The sequence below is a fragment of the Neofelis nebulosa genome, chromosome X, assembly GCF_028018385.1.
Source record: "Neofelis nebulosa isolate mNeoNeb1 chromosome X, mNeoNeb1.pri, whole genome shotgun sequence".
Taxonomy (NCBI): domain Eukaryota; kingdom Metazoa; phylum Chordata; class Mammalia; order Carnivora; family Felidae; genus Neofelis; species Neofelis nebulosa.
In genome coordinates this window covers 112,874,078-112,892,558 of record NC_080800.1, presented here as the reverse complement: position 1 = coordinate 112,892,558, position 18,481 = coordinate 112,874,078, and the positions used below count along the sequence as shown (strand labels likewise).

Below are 18,481 nucleotides of genomic sequence, written 5' to 3'. Positions count from 1 at the left end.
TCCATCCGTCAGGTCAGAGGCTTCAGTTCTTAGACAAGTAACCTCCGTTCCACTGAAGGAAAACGATCACGGGTGCCAAGAGAGGGGCTCGGGGACTTCTCCAAAGCCAGTTTCGTATGGTTACCAGATCACAGAATGCCAGAACGGCGAGGGCCCTGCCAAGATCAGCTCGGCCAACCGCCCAGGGACAGGACGCCGAAGGGACCCCAGTGATGGGGGCAACGGCAGGCTTCATTTCACGTGACCGCCTTTAAGAAAAAGTCCGATCTCCCTGCTTCCCGCTTTCTCAACTTCAGCCTCCTGCAGTCTGACTTCCACTCCCAACATTCCCCGGGAACTACCCACACCACTATTAGCCCAACCGTTTGGGCCGAATCCTTTCTTAGAGTGCATTTTGCGTGACCTTTCTATTAGTCTGTTGACCTATGATTCTGTTGTCACCCTTCTAGCGTTGCCCACTTACCTCTCAGAATACTTCTTTGTGTGATCCCCTTTTTTTCTTTGTTCCCCTTAAAACTTTGGCATTCCCTATCCTTACCCTCCTCTCCTCCCTGCGCCTCCCCTCCGCACCTCTCACTCTACACGTTTTCCTTGGGCGATTCCCATCCACCCTCAGGGTTTTCACTATGACCCTCACTGTGATAAATCCCAAGTCTATAACCATGGCCTTGAATCTCAGGTTTGTAAGTATAGCTACCGCTCAACGTCTCCACTTGGGCATCCCAAAGCCACCTCACATTTGCACACCCTTACCCTTGACTCCACTTCCTGCCCAGACCCGTTCTCCCTCAAGGTTCTTCCTATCTTGGGGAAGAGTGCCGCTACACCCATCTAACTGCCTGGGTCAGAGACCTGGATGCCAGCCACGACTCTTCCCTCCCTCTTGCCCAGATTCCTCCCCAATCCCAGTGGCTTCTTCTTCCCCAAAGCTTCTCGATTGCCATTACTCTTTTCCTGTCAACATCTGAGTCTAGTCCCACATCCCCTTTCTCCTAGATTACTGACTTGCATTCTCCTAATGTATCTCCTTGCTTCCCTTCCTGCCCTGCCCCACCCACCCTTCGTACTGCCAGCAGAACGTTAATTCTGAATCTTGTAACTGACCATCTCATCTAATCTGACCTGACTCCCTCAGACTGTGCCCCAGACCCAGGGAAACAGATTGGCAGTGCCCTGGCATGTTCAACATGGATGGGATTAACTCCAGAATAGCTTGCTTGCCCTTCAATCCTGGAAGCCTCCTCTTTCTTTCGTCCTTCTTCTGCCTGGTCCTCTACAACAATTGGCTGCCTTTCCGACTTCCAAACTTGAGCTCTAGTCTCCGATTTCTGATTCTGTATCAATTTGTCCTTTGTGTCAGGACATCCCACACCCGTCTCTCCTCCAAAAAAGAGTGGCCTTGCCCTGGTGTTGACCCCCTTTAAAAATCTTCGGCTGCCTAGGGACGCCTGGGTGGCTCAGTCAGTTAAGCGTCCGACTCTCGATTTCAGCTCAGGTCATGATCTCCCGGTTCATGGGTTCAAGCCCCACGTCAGGCTCCGCGTTGACAGAGTGGAGCCTGCTTGGGATTCTCTCTCTCCCTCCCTCTCTCTCAGAATAAGTACACATTAAAAAAATTCTTCAGCTGCCTAATGCATCCAGAAGTGATTCTTAAACTTAGTTTCCAAGAGATCCGTAGATCTCTGGAGCGCGCGAAAGTGCCTACAACCAAGGTCAAATGATAGCCATCTTTTTCTGAATTCACAGAGAGCATTAAGTTAGTAGGTTGGGTCACTTTTCAGTTTTTCTTATGCCAACTTTTCTTAAATCTCTGTCCCCTTGTTTTACTGCCGCTCTCCTGCTAACTAGTGACTGCATTGCCGCGAATAAGTACCAAGGGAAAAATTCAGAAAACAATGGATCATACCTCAACAGTTTGTCTTTGGTGTGAGTATGCTTGTGGTTGTGATTTTATATTGATAACCTAGAACACCGTCATAGTTTCTGCTAGGAAAATTATTTCCAGTACATATGAAAGAGTTAAATGTATCAGCATTTTGTTTGTTCTACAAAGGGCCTCACACGGACTCTTTGCCCTGAACATGTCTGGAAAACCCTAGCCTAGGGCACGGCATCTCAATTCTTAGCCCAAAACACGACCTGTCCCCTGCCACGTCAAGCCAGGTTTATCCCCCTAAACGTGCTGTTCCTGCTCAAGCTGTTCCTTGCGCTCATGCTGACTCCCTCTGCCCTTATCCATTAAGGTCGAGGAAGAGACACCCCTTCTGAAATATCCCCTCCCAGCAGACAATGTGGAAAGTTTACTCCGTCTTAATCTATCTTCTGTGCTTAATCTATCATTGCATGTGCCACGTTGCCTCATAACTGACTCATTTGATTTCCCTACCATTGGCTCCTAGAGCAAAGAGACCATTAAAAACTCAAAGCTCAGAACCCTTGCTTCCTGACCCATGGCAAGGAATTAGTGAATCTCTGCCAATCTACTAAATTTTTTTTAAGGGCATAGAAAGGGGAGTTGTTCAACATTCTATCTAATCTGATAGAATAGCACTGGCGAGCTTCTCTGGCGATAGAAGTCATAATATATTTAAGTTTTCTTCTATTCCTTTAGTTATCTTTCTTTCCTCTGGGGTCAGTTCCACTCGTTTATTTTGGTTCTTCCCTTTCATGTTGGTGGTTCTCCTCAAATGCCTGATGACCCTTAGTTGTCTGGTGATATTTATGAATGAAAAACTATGTTCATTTTTATGGGCAGACGGCATGGGTTTCCTCTGCAAATTGCATTGATCTGTTTCCCCCCACAAACCCTTCTCCGGAATGGGAGGGCTGGCTGCGGGTTCTGTTTCAGTGGGTAGAGCCTGTCAACAGGCAGGCTTCCCTTTAGGTTATGTGGGTGGAGAGGCAGGAAGGCCAGGGACCCCCACAACCGATGAAACCAGGAGGGCTTTTCTCTGGGGTGAAGCCCTGTAGAGGGTTTCACTCTTGACTGATGCTGGTTTTTCTTTTGTTTTCTTTTTCCTGTCTTTCGTGGAGGTCTTAGCACCCTCCCCAGAGCCCTCCTGGGGCAACTTTAGCCTGAGGGCAAAGGCCAAATGCTGCTGCTAAGGGTTCATGGGGGAAGAGGGAGAAGGGGGAAAGAGCCCACCTGTCCCAGCTGTTTCTGCCGCAGCTCTTTAATGAGTTACCATGATGGTTACCTCTCAGCCTACCCCTGCTCTCTGCATTTACTGTCTCTGAGCTTGATGTTTCCTTGGGAAAACCCACTCTCACCTCCGAGTTCTTGCATTGCAGTGCAATGCTCTCATCTGTCTGCTAGTCCAAAGTCATTGCCTTTCTTACTTGTTCGGATTTCTCAAAATTTATTTCACTTTTTCTTGTTCCCCATGGTTGCTGTGATTTCATTCTTTTTACATTTATTTTTGGCCACATAATACGTTCACATGGTTACAAAGGTAAATGGCGTAAGAGAACGAATGTGCAACGTAAAGTCTCCCGTCCACTGCTTTCTCCCAGTCCTCCATTGTCACCCAGTGTTGTCAGTCTCTTAGATCTCTTGCAGAGATGCTTTTACATGCATTCAAGCAAGTACATAGATATTCTCCTCCACCCTTACACACAGTAGTATACAATACATTGTTCTACATCTTTGTTTTTTCATTTAACAATATATTTTGGAGATCATTCCATGTCAGCAAATGCTTTTTTATTCTTTCTTTCTTTCTTTTTGTTTTTTACAACCGCATAGGATTCCACTGTATGATGATATACCATAACTTATTTAACTAGTTCCCTATTGACGAACATTTAGGTTGTTTCCAGTCATATGATATTAGACAATGCTGCAACAACAACAACAACAAAAAACCCGTACATATTCATTTTTTACAGTTTCCTTTCAGACATTTCTGCGAGATCTGGAAGGCAAAAAGAAATCACACTTTTTAAAACATTAAACAATCAACATGTTGACCTAAACACATCACACTAAAAGGAAGATAATTTAAAAGTCATGGTTAATTTTCTTTTTTTTTTTTTTTTAATTTTTTTTTCAACGTTTTTTATTTATTTTTGGGACAGAGAGAGACAGAGCACGAACGGGGGAGGGGCAGAGAGAGAGGGAGACACAGAATCGGAAACAGGCTCCAGGCTCCGAGCCATCAGCCCAGAGCCCGACGCGGGGCTCGAACTCACAGACCGCGAGATCGTGACCTGGCTGAAGTCGGACGCTTAACCGACTGCGCCATCCAGGCGCCCCAATTTTCTATTAGCCAATGGAAAATGAAAATTTCCGTTATCAACGCATAGCAAATTATTTGCGGTATACATCTTCTTCAAAGCCAGACATTGCATTTTCAAGCTTCCAGTGCAAAGCCCTACCTGGCCTTGAGAATCTTTGTTGCCCCATGTGTGATTCTCCATGTAGATCTGCAGCAAAAAGCCAGAGATGATGTGTTCTCTGGTGCTTCCATCCACAACGCTGCCGTTGTTGGCTAGATTGGTAAGAAGCAATTACAGGAGACATTTCTTTCTATTAGTTCATTTGCTCAAATCAACATTCACTGTCTGCTGCGGGCCAGGTGCTGAACTGGATGCTGGGGAGACAAGGATAGAGATAATAGTGCCAGGGCGCCTGGGTGGCTCAGTCAGTTGAGCGTCTGACTCTTGATTTCGGCTCAGATCGTGATCCCAGCGTCGTGGGATTGAGCCCTGCATCGGGCTCTGCCCGGAGCATGGAGCCTGCTTAAGATTCTCTCTCCCTCTGCTCCTCTCCCCGCCTCGTGCTGTCTCTCTCTCTCAAATAAAATAAAATAAAATAAAATAAAGGTGGTCCCTACCTTGCCAGGAGCTCCCAGTTCAGAGAAGCCAACCAGTACAGGAGCAGACAAACATAAAGCAAAGTGAGAAGTGTCACAGTAGAGGGGAACACAGCCTGCTGTGGGAACATTAAGGAGGAGTACCTACCCAGCCAGGGGGCTGGAATAGAAAGAATATCAGAGAAGCTTCCCTAGGAGGGGAGATCCCCGCCATCACTTTGTATCCTGGCTTCTAGCACTCCACTGACAAATCCCAGTGTTCAACATCCATCGGCTGTCCTTGGCTTTTCTAATCCAGAACCTCCTATCCTTCTTCATTGTGCAGCCATCTTCTATTGACTATATTGACTCTGACACTCCAAAGGCTCAGGAGGAGTAAGGTAGGGGGGGGTTCGGGATAATCAGCATTGACAAATGATGTCGGGGACAGGGATACTTGGAAGGTTGGCCTGGTTGTAGGTATTAGTTTTGCCAGCGGGACCGTAATCCTCAATCTCTCTTCTTACCAGCTGCCTATCTCCATCCCAGATCCCCAAAGTGAATTTTGTTGACAAATGCTCACTCCTTGTTTCTGACTTGGGAGGCACTTTACCTCCGTGCCCCATTTGTGTAAGAAAAATAAAGCTATATTTATCTATATGCCCAGGTGGAAAAGGAACCCAGGTAACACCGACTGCCACTGGGGAGTAGAACTGGAGGCTGGCATGATGTTTACAATGAACGTATTTTGCTTTTGTAATAACTTAGTTTTAAAAAAAAATTTTTTTTTATTAAAAAAAATTTTTTTTTACATTTATTTGTTTTTGAGAGACAGAGATGGAGCACAGGTGTGGAGGGGGCAGACAGAGAGGGAGACACAGAATCCGAAACAGGCTCCAGGCTCCGAGCCATCAGCACAGAGCCCGACGCGGGGCTCGAACCCACAAGCCGGGAGATCATGACCTGAGCCGAAGTCGGACGCCTAACCGACTGAGCCACCCAGGTGCCCCCGTAATAATTTACTTTTCCATAAACTTTTCACTTAAATAAACCTTTACAGACAGAAAAGCACACAACTCATAAGCTTAATGAATTTTCATGAAGTGAACACGCCCGTCGGAATCATCACCCAGATGTAGACCTTTACCTCTGAAACCCCCCTTCTCAGTCACCTCTACTTCTCACAAAGGTAACCGCTGTGCTGCCTTCTGTCACCAAAGATAGCTCTGGCCGGGAGTTCTAGTTGCTTCTTATCCTTGCTAGCACTCGGTACCATCTGTATTATTTATCTAATAGGTCTGTAATATTATCTCATCAGAATTTTGATCTGTATTTGCCTGATGGCTAATGACGTTGAACATCTTTGTATGTGCTCATTTGCCACCCATATGTCCTCTTTGTTGCTAGCATCTTTCAAAAACATAGAACGTGATCATTTAAAACAACAAAAATATAGAACGTGGTCATTTAAAACAATTGCTTGAAAATACTAATGCCACTAACCTGACTAGGGGTCTTTAAGTGTAACAATCCTTCTGAGGGGCGGATATGGGGGGTGGGAATAGCCAGAATTTGGTAGCAGACATTACAGACTACTCTGCTTGCTGTGGGATCTTGGGTAAACTATTTAACCTTTTGGTTCCTTAGGTCGCTTTGTCTATGAAGCAGAGGTAACAATAGTTCCTGCTTCAGAGGGTGGTCCTGAGAATTAGACGAGAAAATTATATAAGGCAATCTGCTCCATGCCTGACACGGTAAATGTTCGTCCATGTTCTCTCTACCTATCTGGCCAAGCCTGGAAAGACAAGGGAGAGAAGTTCGTCCTTGAGGCAGTCAGCAGCTTAGTATCTGATGGAGAATGGGTGAGTGATCCCTCTTTTTCTGGCTCTAAGGAAAAAAAAAAACCCTTCAGAGTTGTGTTCTGGATGCAGGATTCTGTCCCCTCACTCCCTGCTGTGCTCCCCACCCCCAACCAGCACAAGAAAAATTCTAGAAGAAATTTCTAGTCACAGCTGGGCTTTTGGAAGCTGCTGCGTCCCTCGTATGAGTTTAACACCTCCTGCTGTGTGTCTAACAGAAAGACACAAGTCCCATGGACTCTTTCCGTATAATTCACAAAGGTCTTCCCATTGATGTCTCCTATGGCAGGACTGCCTGAGGTGCCTTGTGGCTGACACCAAGTGGTCAACATCCATGCAGCAAATATTGGCTCAGCACTTAGCAAGCGCTGGGCTCTCTGATAGGTCTGGGGAACTAAAACGAAGAAAAAGCTACTAGTTAAGGAGATAGGAAAGCAAGGAGTCAACCACAGTGTGCTGGGGAAGCATCAGAACAAGGCAAGTAGATGGGGTTGTGGGAGCACGCAGGAGGAGTGGGGGTGAAGTGTGAGAGGGCCGGGGAAGGTTCCTGGAAGAGGTAATGTTAGAACCCTGAGGGAATTTTCTGGGTGCCCTCCAGGTACAGGAAATAACACACGCAAAGACCCGGAGACCGAGCATCTTTCTTCTCGTGAGGCTGCATGCTTGGGACCAAAGCCTTGCTCCGGGCTCTGCATAGCACCCCAGCTTCTTCCAATGGGCCCTTAAGGTGGAGCACAGGCTATTAGGGCTTTATAGGTAGACAAAATCCCCTCTGCTCCAGAGTGAAGATCAGGGATCAAGTACTCCCTAGGTGGGTATATTATTGGCACCCGTTTTCCTTTAGAAATCAGCCTGATATGAACATATAAGGCTTGTCTGTGTGGTTGAAGCCCATTTTTAACCTCCTTCGTTCTGGTCTCAGCTTGCCTTCTGTACCTCCCTTAGAGCTCCAGAGCCCTGGTAGGCTGGCCCCAAGCTCCTATGCACCGAGACCCCCCCACCACACAGCCTTTCCTTGGGCCCCTCTTAATTTACCCCTACCCAATCCTTCTTCTTGACTTCACAGGTTCAGGGTTCTCTCTTGTCTTTCTCATTCTGTCTCTCCCCAACTTCTAACTACTACTCTCCAGGCTGCCCTCTTTAGTCCCGACCCTGGGCTCCAGCAGTCCCTCTGCCCCGTCCTGTGGTTCACTCCTGGGGCTCTTTCTGAAACAGCACTTCTGCTCCCCACTCATTTCCTAATATCCTCACAGGAGACTGTCTTCTTGGTGGGGACCTCACTCAGAGAACCTCTGGTGCTCCCACAGGGTCTCCTGGGGCCGGCCCCATGGTTTCATAAATGGGGAAATTGAGGCTCGGAGAGAGGGGACGACTTACCAAAGTCATGCAGCAAGTTAGTGGCAGAGCAGAGACTAGCCCAGGCTTCCAGACTTCCAGCCAATGCTCTTCCCCGGGAATCAGGCCGCCCCTTCACAAGGCTCAGGTCTTCTAGCCGACATTTGCTCCCACCCACTGACTGCACGGTACACCATCTCTGTAAGCACTTCCTTCCTGAGTCAGTTCATTAAGACTGCAGCTGGCCCGTCCAGGCTTCTGAGTCAGCAGCCTCGCAAAGAACATCCAACCATGTCTGCATACAATTAAGGAAATGCCAGGGGCAGGAAGCATTTCTTTTTCCTGGCAGAGGGGAGGGTACAGAAGGAGATGAAGAGATTCAATTAAATGGTAAGATGTCAGGGACCACGGTAGGGGTGGGGTGAGGAAGAGAAGGGCTGTATCAAAGGATTTGGGATTAGCAGTTAAATACATTTTGGTCCCAAAGTAGAGTTACTGGTGTAGAGGGACCCCTGTGATACACTGTTAGTACAAATGTCATGGCAAAAATAGAATGTTTCCACAGTTCCACTTAAGACTGCAAAGTAAAAGGAAGGTGAGAGTGTCCCCAAAGTGCCTATGAGTACTAATTAGAAATGAGCTGTATGTTCCTCTCCATTCTCTGCACCCATGTTAATTTTTATCTACAGGTTGGTAGCTGGAAACAATTACCACAACCTTTGAGATCTGCTGGGGCTCAAGCATTCACCTGCCAATAAATGGAGTTGAGAACTTTTCTCCTTCACAATGTCCCACAGTGAATGGTGCCATCTTGCTAAGTGTAGACTTAGAACAGCTTCCACCAGAGCACATCTATATCTCATCCAACATCTAATCCTCAAGGATTTTTTTTAAAGTAATCTCTATGCCCAACGTGGGGCTTGAAGTCACAACCTTGATATCAAGAGTTGCACGCTCCACCGACTGAGCCAACCAGGTGCCCCTCCAACCAAGGATTTTGACGTCAAGATGTCTTCTGACCCGGAGGGGCAGGAAGCCCTGACACCCCCTATTGTGACAAGGTCGTGGATGCCTGGATACCTCTCTCCCAAATTGGGAGAACCAATCATATCTGAAGCATGTTCCAGTAAATAATGGGGGGTGACACTTGTACACGGTCGAATAGCATCCACCCAAAATTCTTGTCCATGGGAATCTGTGAATGTGACTTTATCTGGAAATAGAATCTTTGCAGATATTAGTTAAATCCAGATGAGGCTATGCTGAATTCGGGTGGGCTCCAATCCAACGACCGGTGTCCTTATAAGAAGAGGACAGTTTGGCCACAGACATACACTGATGCTGCCAGAAGCCAAGTGACATCAAGGATTGTTGGCAACCGCCAGAGGCTGGGAGAGGCAAGGAAAGATTGATTCTTCCTTAGAGCCTTCAGAGGGACTGTGGCCCTGCTGACACCTTGATCTTGAACTTCTGGCCTCCAGAACTGTGTGAGAATAACCTGTTGTTTCAAGCTACCCGGTTTGTGGTAGCATATGTGTGGAGTGTGTAAGCTTGCCGTAGGGTTATGGAAGCCACTGGAAACAAATACAACACTTATATGGAAAAAGTTGGCCCCATCTTATGAAAGGCTGCGCCAGTTGTGACATGAAAAGAAAGATGCTCCTCCCCAGAGGACGCGCCCTCAAGCATAAGGACTGGGCGGCCCCTCTGATTATGCTGTACACTGCTCTAGAGAAATAAGCCTGGAAGGTACCAGAAGACTTATCTCTGAGTGATAAATTCTGGAATATCTCTCTCTGTTTGCTTCAACTTGTCTGTATTTTCTAAGTTTCCTACAACGGGTATGTGTGACTTTTGTAAAATATATGTGTCTCAGGGCACCTGGGTGGCTCAGTCGGTTCAGCGTGTCTGACTTGATTTGAGCTCATGTCATGATCTCACGGTTCTTGAGATCTCTGTGCCCCCCTTCTCTCTCTCTCTCTCTCTCTCTCTCTCTCTCAAGATAAACTTAAAGAATCTGTGTCTCTACCTTTCATCATTTATCCATCTACCTATCTTTGATTACTAGTACTCTCATACACTCACAGAATCTTCTAAGTGAAAGAGTCCCAGGGTGCCTTCGTTTCTTGTAGGCCCATGGTGAGGAACTACTCTCTAAAAACCCTGGAAGGAGTGAGGGTAGACAAAAACAAAACCATATATTTGTATGGTATCTGACACTCTTCAAAGAGCACACTTGCATATCCATCAACCCATTCAAACTTATACCCTTCTGACTGATAAGAATTCTCAGGCTCGAAGAGTTGTTAAAGAACTCCTCCCGGGTCTCATAGCTAAGAATTCATGGGGCTGTGACTAGCACTCGTGGTCCTGACACCTGGCCCAGTAGAAGTTTCTAGAATGTAAGATCCATAAGGATAGCACTTTCTGTCTGTCATGTTCCCCAAGCACTTATATCTCCAGCATTTGGAATAGTGCCTGGCATACAGTAGGTCATCGGTACGTTTTATTGAATGAATGTGACAAATGCAAGCTTCTCCCTAGAAGAATTTTCTGCCATTAGGGATATTTTTATCCAAGCCAAGCTGTTGTGCTCTGCAAAAAGCAGCAGGACTGCTGAAGGGGTTCCTCTCTCTTCTCAGTCTCTGTCCTTCTACAGCCTTCTCCTCCACCTCCCACTCCCCAGGCAAAGGATAGCTAATTTCTGGAGATGACCTCTCATATCGCCTACAAGGAGGCTTCTATGTGGTACAATTCAAGGTGAGTTTGAAAAGTCAGTTTCCACAGTGCAGTGGTTATAACGTTCACCTCATACAAGGTGAGTCTAAAAAGAGCTCCTTATGGGGCATCAGGGTGGCTCAGTTCAAGTGTCTGGCTCTTGATTCTGGCTCAGGTCCTGATCTCATGGTTTATGGGATTGAGGCCCACATCAGGCTCTGCGCTGATGGCACAGATCGTGCTTGGGATTCTCTCTCTGTTTCTCGGACCCTCCCCTTTGCGTTCTCTCTCTCTCTCTCTCTCTCTCTCTCTCTCTCTTTCAAAATAAATAAATAAACTTTAAAAAACCTTTTTAAATAAAAAAAAAACCAGGTGCTGCTCCTTGGGCACCTGGCTGGCTCAGTCAGTAGTGCGTATGACTCTTGATCTTGGGGTTGTGGGTTCAAGCTCCACGCTGGGTATAGAGATTACTGAAAAAGAAAATCTTTTAAATACATACTAAATAGGGCTCCTTGTCCAAAAATAGCACCACCCAAGAAAAACAGATCCAGGGTCAAGGGGAGGGTAGGCTCTGCAGGTTGGTGGGCTTATCAACAGCAGAATGATTTATTTGGTTCTGGGACGGGGGCAGGACACATCAAGAGACACAGAGACAGACAGAGAGAGAAAATGGCAGCAAAGTGGTTGGAGAAAGGTCTCAGGTCAGGAACAGAACATGAGAAGTGCAGAAAATGTCTAAAAGTCAATCAAAAAGGAAGACTTGTTGAAACAAATAGGAAAAAGGAAGTGGGGTGGGGCAGGCGGACGGTACCTCCATCCCTGGCTGTCACCCTGGCCCAACCTCCAGTTCTCACGCCTTCTCCTAAGAATATCCCCCCATCTCCCATGCAGGTGACACCTTCCCATCATTCCCACCGGGCCCTTTTGCGGGGGTGGGGAGGTTCTCCCAGAGGGCAAGCTTTGTACCCAGGTCTTCCTTTCAACTCCAATTTCCCAGGAAGCTTTAAGGTTACCTCATTCCCCGCGTGGGGGTGCTGGGGGCTGTGTGGCTACTCTCAGTGCCAAGGATTGGGTCTCTGGAAGTTGGGAAGCCAGCCAAGAGATTGGAGAAAAGGAGGGAGGGTCAGGGGCCTCTGAGCACTGGGGTGAGGAGCAGAGCTCTGGGGACCCCGTAGGATTTCATAATTGTTCCCTTTCCTGGCCTTTTCCACACCCCCCGGGACAGGAAGGGCAAGCTTAAGGAGGGTTATGGGCCAATTAATTGTAGGGAAGGAAGTTGCCTTAAAAAGGAAAGCTCACACCACTATCTTAATTAAGGACCATTACTGGCTAATTTGCTAGACAAGGAGAGGGTGCAGTTTTGATAGCAAAAGATTTTGAGAGAGGCCACATTTCTGTGTCCAGGTAGAGCCACATGCATTCTGGGAAAGGACGTCTTCCAGGCCTTTGAGCTACCTGGACACAGAAATGTGAGCTTTCCTTTTTAAGGCAACTTCCTGGCTATACGTGGGCTGCACCTGGGAATTCATACATCTTGCCAATGACTGATGTTCCTATTTTCATAATTCTTAGCAAAGACCTATCTCAAAATCTACTCCCACCTCAGAGCAAAATGTTCATTTGCAGCTTAGGGCTCCAGAGAATTTTCTATCAGTGAGGTGGGTTTGGGGGGTATCCTTCACAAGGTCGGTGAACAATGAAAATGACTGCATCTTCGGAGTTCGCCCCTCTGAAACCGGAAATGTGTGCAGAGCTGACTTAGTACTGATACTTTCTCTTACTCCTGTAAGAAAGAGGAAAGACTGTGCTCAAGGTAGCAGTGATGTGCGAAAACCACAGTAGAGGTTTTGTAAAGAAGAGCAATTGTGGCTTTTGCACAAATGATTCCTAAACCGAGGCTGGGGACGGCATATGACACTTTTCAAATGAGGTAGCTTCTGGACTGGTATTTCACTGAAATGAAGACGATCTTTGAGCAAGACCGGAAAGCCAAAACTCTACATTTCATGACCTCTGCAGGAAAGTAATCGTTGCATTATGGAACATTCTAGACTGGCAGGCTCAAACCATGGCCCGGAAGAAATGTAGGCCTTTTGGGGTAGGAGGGGGGAGGCAGGGAAAATTTAATTCCCAATGAAAGTTTCTGATCGTTTTCCACTCTCTTTAGTCTCCTCCCCTAGCACAGGGGATCTGATTCAATAAATGGGGAAAAGGAAGTAGAGAAAACAGCAGAAAAATTAATGTCAGTCTCAGGAGGTCCAGAACATTCTTAACTCAAAAGTTGCCTGCAAATGCTAGCAGAAAGGAGGAAATCACACAGATTAGAGAAGAAATAAATGAAATAGAAAATCGATTAAAAAAATCAACAACACTAAGTTAACTTTTTGAAAAGGTAAACAAAAATTGATGAACCTTAGCTAGACTAACTAAAAAAAGAGAGAGAGAGAGAAGACTCAAATAAAATCAGAAATGAAAGAAGGGACAATACAACTGATGCCACAGAGATAAAAAAAAAGATCACACAAGACTAATATGAAGAAGTACACACCAACACACTGGACAGACGAAAAGAAATGGATACATCCCTAGAAACATACAAGCTACTAAGAATGAATCATGAAGAAATCGAAAATCTGAACAGACCAATATGAGTAAGGAGATTGAATCAATAATGAAAAACCTCCCAAGAAAGAAAAGCCCAGAACTGGATGGCTTGAAAATTGTACCAAACATTAAAGAAGAATCAATACTATTCATTCTCAAACTTTCCCAAAAACAAAATGAAGAGAAAGGAACACTTCCAAACTCATTCTGGGATGTCTGCACAATGATACCTGATACCAAAGCCAGACAAAGACACCACGAGGAGACTGTAGGTCAGTATCCCCAATGAATATAGAAGCAAAAATCCTCAACAAAATACTAGCAAACTGATTTCAACAGCTCATTAAAAGGCTCAAACACCACGACCAAGTGAGATTTACCCCTAGGATGCAAAGACGGTTGAATATACACAAATCAACCAATGTGATACTCCACATTAACAGAATAAAGGGTAAAAATCACATGATCATCTCAATGGATGCAGAAAAAGCATTTCACAAAATCCAACACCTTTTCAGGATAAAAACTCTCAGCAAACTGGGAATAGAAGGAAAGTACCTCAACATAATAAAGGCCATACACAACAAGCCCGGAGCTGCTATCATGCTCAATGGTAGAAAACTGAAAGTTTTCCCCCTAAGATCAGGAGCAAGGCAATGATGTCCACTCTTGCCCCTTCTATTCGCCATTGAACTGGACATTCTAGCCAGAGTAATCAGGCAAGAAAAAGAAAGAAAAAGCATCCAAATCAGAAAAGAAGTAAAATTGTCCCTGTTTACAGATGACATGATTTTATATACAGGAAACCCTAAAGAGTCCTTTTAAAAACCTGCTAATACTAATAAACGAATTCAGTAAAGTTGTAGGACACAAAATCAATGTACAAAAATCAGTTGCGTTCCCGTACACTAATGACAAACTCTCTGAAAAGGAAATCAGGAAAACAATCCCATTTATAAACAGCACCCAAAAGAATAAAATACTCAGGAACCAATTCAAATAAGAAGGTATAAGTCTTGTCTACTGAAAACTACAAAACACTGATGAAAAAATTAAGCAAGATAAAAGCAAATGGAAAGACATTGCATGCTCATAGATCAAAAGACTTAAAAATGTAAAAATGCCCATAGTGCCCAACGCAATCTACAGATTCAATGCAGCACTAACAAAATCCAATGGTACTATTTACAGAAATAGAAAAAAAAAATCCTAAATATCATGTGAAACAACGAAGGATTGTGGATAGCCAGAACTATCTTGAGAAAGAAGAACGAAGCTGGAAGCCTCATCCTTCCTGACTCGAAAATATATTACAAAGCTACAATAATCACAACAGTAAGACACTGGCATAAAGACACCAAATAGACCTTTGGAAATGAATAGGGACCCCGGAAGGAAGTCCACATGTATACTGTCAACTGAATCGCAAGAGTGCCAAGAATTCACAGCAAGAATGGGACAGTCTCTCTAACAAATGCTATTAGGTAAACTGGACATCCACACGCAAAAAGAATGAAATGGGACTGTTATCTTCTACCATACACAAAAATCAACTCAAAATGAATTTAAGACTTAGACAATAGACGTGAAACCATAAAATTCCTAGAAGAACATTTAGGTCTTGGTAATGATTTCATGGATATGACACCAAAAGCGTAGGCAACAAAACCAAAAATAAACAAACGAGACTACATCAAACTAAAAGCTTCTGCACGGCAAGGGAAACATTCAACAGAATGAAAAGGCAACCTACAGAAAGGGAGAAAATATATGCAAACCATACATCTGATTAGGGGTTAGTCTCTGAAATATATAAGGAACTTGTACAACTCATAGTTAAAAAACAAACAACTAACAACCCAATTTAAAAATGGACCAAGGACTCAAATAGACACTTCTCCAAAGAAGACATAGAAATAAATGGCCAACAGATATATAAAAACAAAAATGTTCAATGTCGCTAATCATCAGGGAAATGCAAATCAAAACCACAATGAGACATCACCTCACACCTGTCATGACTGCTACTATATATATAAAAAAAAGGCGACAAGTGTTGATGAGAACATTGGGAGATTAGAACCCTTGCACATGTTGATAGGAATTCAAAATGGTGCAGCCACTGTGGAAAACAGTATGGAAATTCCTCAAAAAATTAAAAATAGAACTATTATGTTATCCAGCGATCCCACGTCTGAGTATTTATCCAAAAGAATTGAAATCAGTATCTTGAAGAGATAGGAGCACTGCTGTGTTCATTGCAGCAATAGCCTAGATGCGGAAACAACTCAAATGTCTATCGCCAGAAGATTGGATCGAGAAAATGTAGTATATACATCCAATGGAATACTATTCAGCCTTTAAAGAGAAGGGTGGGTGAACCTTGAGGAGAGTATGCTGAATGAACTAAGTCAGTCATGAAAACACAGACAACCCCTGCATGATTCCACTTAGGTAAGGTATCTAAAATAGTCAAATTCATAGAAGCAAAAGACTGCAATGGTGTTTGCCAAAGGCTGGGATGGGGGAAATGGGGAATTCTAACCAACAGATGTAAATTCTCAGTTTGAGCAACATGAATAAGGTTGAGAGATCTGCCGTACAGCATCATACCTATATCCACAATAGTGCATTGTGCACTGAAAAGTTTGTTAAGAGGCTAGATCTCAGGTGTTCTTACGATGATAAAATAAAATGTAAAAACCCGAAAAAGAGCATAAAAAATTAAACTGCCTATCATCAGTCTCATGTGGAGTACACTAAGGAAAAGGATGTACCACCATTTTTCTTTTTTCCTGATTTGTAAAATTTGCACCGGTGGCTGTAGGATGTTCTTCCTGCTGCTCTAGCTTGTGTTGACTCACGCATGGTCTCGTCAGCAAAGTAACAGTGCACACCCCTCCGTGCTTACTCCTTAGACCCCCTTAAAGGAAGACTGTATTCATTGGCTTTATTGGCATTAACCCAAAGGTTCCCAGTCCTGGCTACACATGAGAATCACCTGAGCAGCTTTCTCACGTGCTTCTGCTGGGTAGCTGGAATTGCAAACTGGCGCAGTAGCCATTTGTCTCCGAGTACTTTCTCTCCGTTTTACACAAATTGACATGCATGCCATTTGATTCTGAAATTAGTTGTGATTCATTACTGACGCTTGATCGAACAACTCCCTAATACCCTAAAAGACCACCCATTAGAGTAAGTGCATTTTCAGAAAGGAGGAGGCAGAGAGGAAGTAGCCAGACCTTGGGAGAGTCTCAAATTGAAAGAGGGCAGAGAGGAAGTAGCCAGACTTTGGGAGAGTCTCAAAATGAGGTAAAAGAGAAAAGAGAAACAAGGAGGTGTCAAAAGAACAGAGAATCAGGACTGGGTGATAGCATAGAAACCAAAGAGGGGGAAAGATGCAAAAGAACTAAGCCCATCCTTCTGGTTTCCCCTGGAGCACTGCCCGCCTCCCCACCCAAGGAAGGCTTTTTCTGTGCTAATCAGCTAGGACTGACCGTCAGCATCAGAACCACACGGCCCAGCTTCCCAATTTCACCATTCTCCAAGCCCACATCACAGAGGTCAGTAAATTTGCCGCATCTCTAGCTCATCAGCTACAAAAGAGGACAATGGCCTCTGCTCCTAGGACTATAGTGAGCCCTAAACAGGCACCCAGAACAGCACCCGGAGTTGGGGCACCTGGGCGGCTTGGTCGCTTGAGCGTCCGACTCTTGATTTCAGCTCCGGTCATGATCCCAGGGTCGTGGGATCGAGCCCCACGTCAAGCCCCTGTGGCGGGCTCCACGATGAGTGTGGAGCCTGCTTAAGATTCTCTCTCTCTCTCCCTCTTGCCCCTCCCCCCCTCGCACTTTCTCTCCCTAAAATAAATAAATAATAAAATAAATTTTAAAATAAAAGATAAACTTAAAAAAACAGCACCTGGAAAATAGGACATATTATGTTGAGTGTTAGCTATTGTCGTATATATATACAAATGTGTGTATATATATAGTTAAATATCCCCTTTGCAGACCTTCTTAGCACCCCACATTCCCTTTCTGTAATGTTTGTGCCAATGGTCATCTCCCACTTTTTTTTTTTTTTTTTTTTTTGCTTTTTAAGTCAGCTCCACTGGCAGAATCTCCCTTTTGAGTAACTCAAAGCCAACTGATTTGGGACCTTAAGCACATCTGCAGGGTCCCCTCCCCTTGGCCATACTATGTAACCGACTCACAGGAGTAATATCCCCATCGTACTCATGGGTCTTGCCCACCTGCCAGGGGAGGGGACGGTACAAGGCATGCGCGTCAGGGTGTAGGAATCTCGGGAGCCATCTTAGAATTCTGCCTACCACAGTGCCTATTTGATTACCCTCTCTCGCACTGGATCACGACGTCCACAAGGGCACGGGCCATTCCTGTTTTGTGGCATGAATGAAGGGGAAACAGTTGTGGATATGTGTGTTTCGATTCATCGAAAGCCTGACCATTGTGTTCAAGAAGTCGAGGGACCCCTTACAGCTTCACAAAAGGTTCTGGAAAGCCGTGGAGCGTATAAACCAGGTAGGCATCAAAGCCGCACCCCTCTTTGGTGCTTGTCATGTTACCAGAGGCAGTGGGGACGCTGCCTGGGGCCTCTGCTGGCCCGAGCACTTCCCAAACCACAGGTCTCCACGCACCCACCCGGCTAGCTCTTTGCCAGCACCCGGAACCTAACAGTTGACACTTCTAACACAAGGGGCACCGTGTGAGCTCAAGGGTTCATGACTGCCGCTCACCGGCCCTGCTCCTCTCCTGGCACCTGGGCCCCTGATCTGGGCCAGGACCCAGGACGGGCCCTGGGGCCCTCGGTACTTTTTACAACACTTTTATCAAGACGTAAATCCCATAATTCTTCCATTTAAAGTATACATTTCAATGGCTTTTTAGCATATTCACAGAGTTGTGCCAACATCACCACGATCCACTTCTGGAACATCCCCTTTTGCGGTCGTGCCCTCCCCCCCCCCCCCCCCCGTCCCATCCCCACTCAACTCTGACAAAGGCAGGACCCTGCCCCCAAGGCTCTCTCAGTCTTGTGCCACATCGCTGCGCTCTGGGCGGGCAGAAGACTGAGTTCCTAGCCCTGGCTGTGCTGTTGAACAGCTGTGTGACTATGTGGCCTTCCCCTTCTGGGTCTCGGTTTTTTTAG

The 18,481-nt window shown here is 45.5% G+C and overlaps 1 long non-coding RNA gene across 2 annotated transcripts; it reads right to left on the bottom strand.

Annotated features, from left to right (window-relative positions):
* Positions 1-3,387: 3,387 nt before the first annotated feature.
* LOC131502531 (uncharacterized) lies at positions 3,388-8,293 on the bottom strand. Of its 2 annotated transcripts, none has more exons than XR_009257072.1 (4): positions 8,030-8,293; positions 6,426-6,680; positions 4,378-4,490; positions 3,388-3,914 (listed from the first exon to the last, which is right to left on the bottom strand). It is a non-coding gene; the product is annotated as an uncharacterized LOC131502531 (long non-coding RNA). The 2 variants fall into 2 exon arrangements; XR_009257071.1 differs by having other exon boundaries at positions 4,378-4,592; positions 8,030-8,291.
* Positions 8,294-18,481: the final 10,188 nt, after the last annotated feature.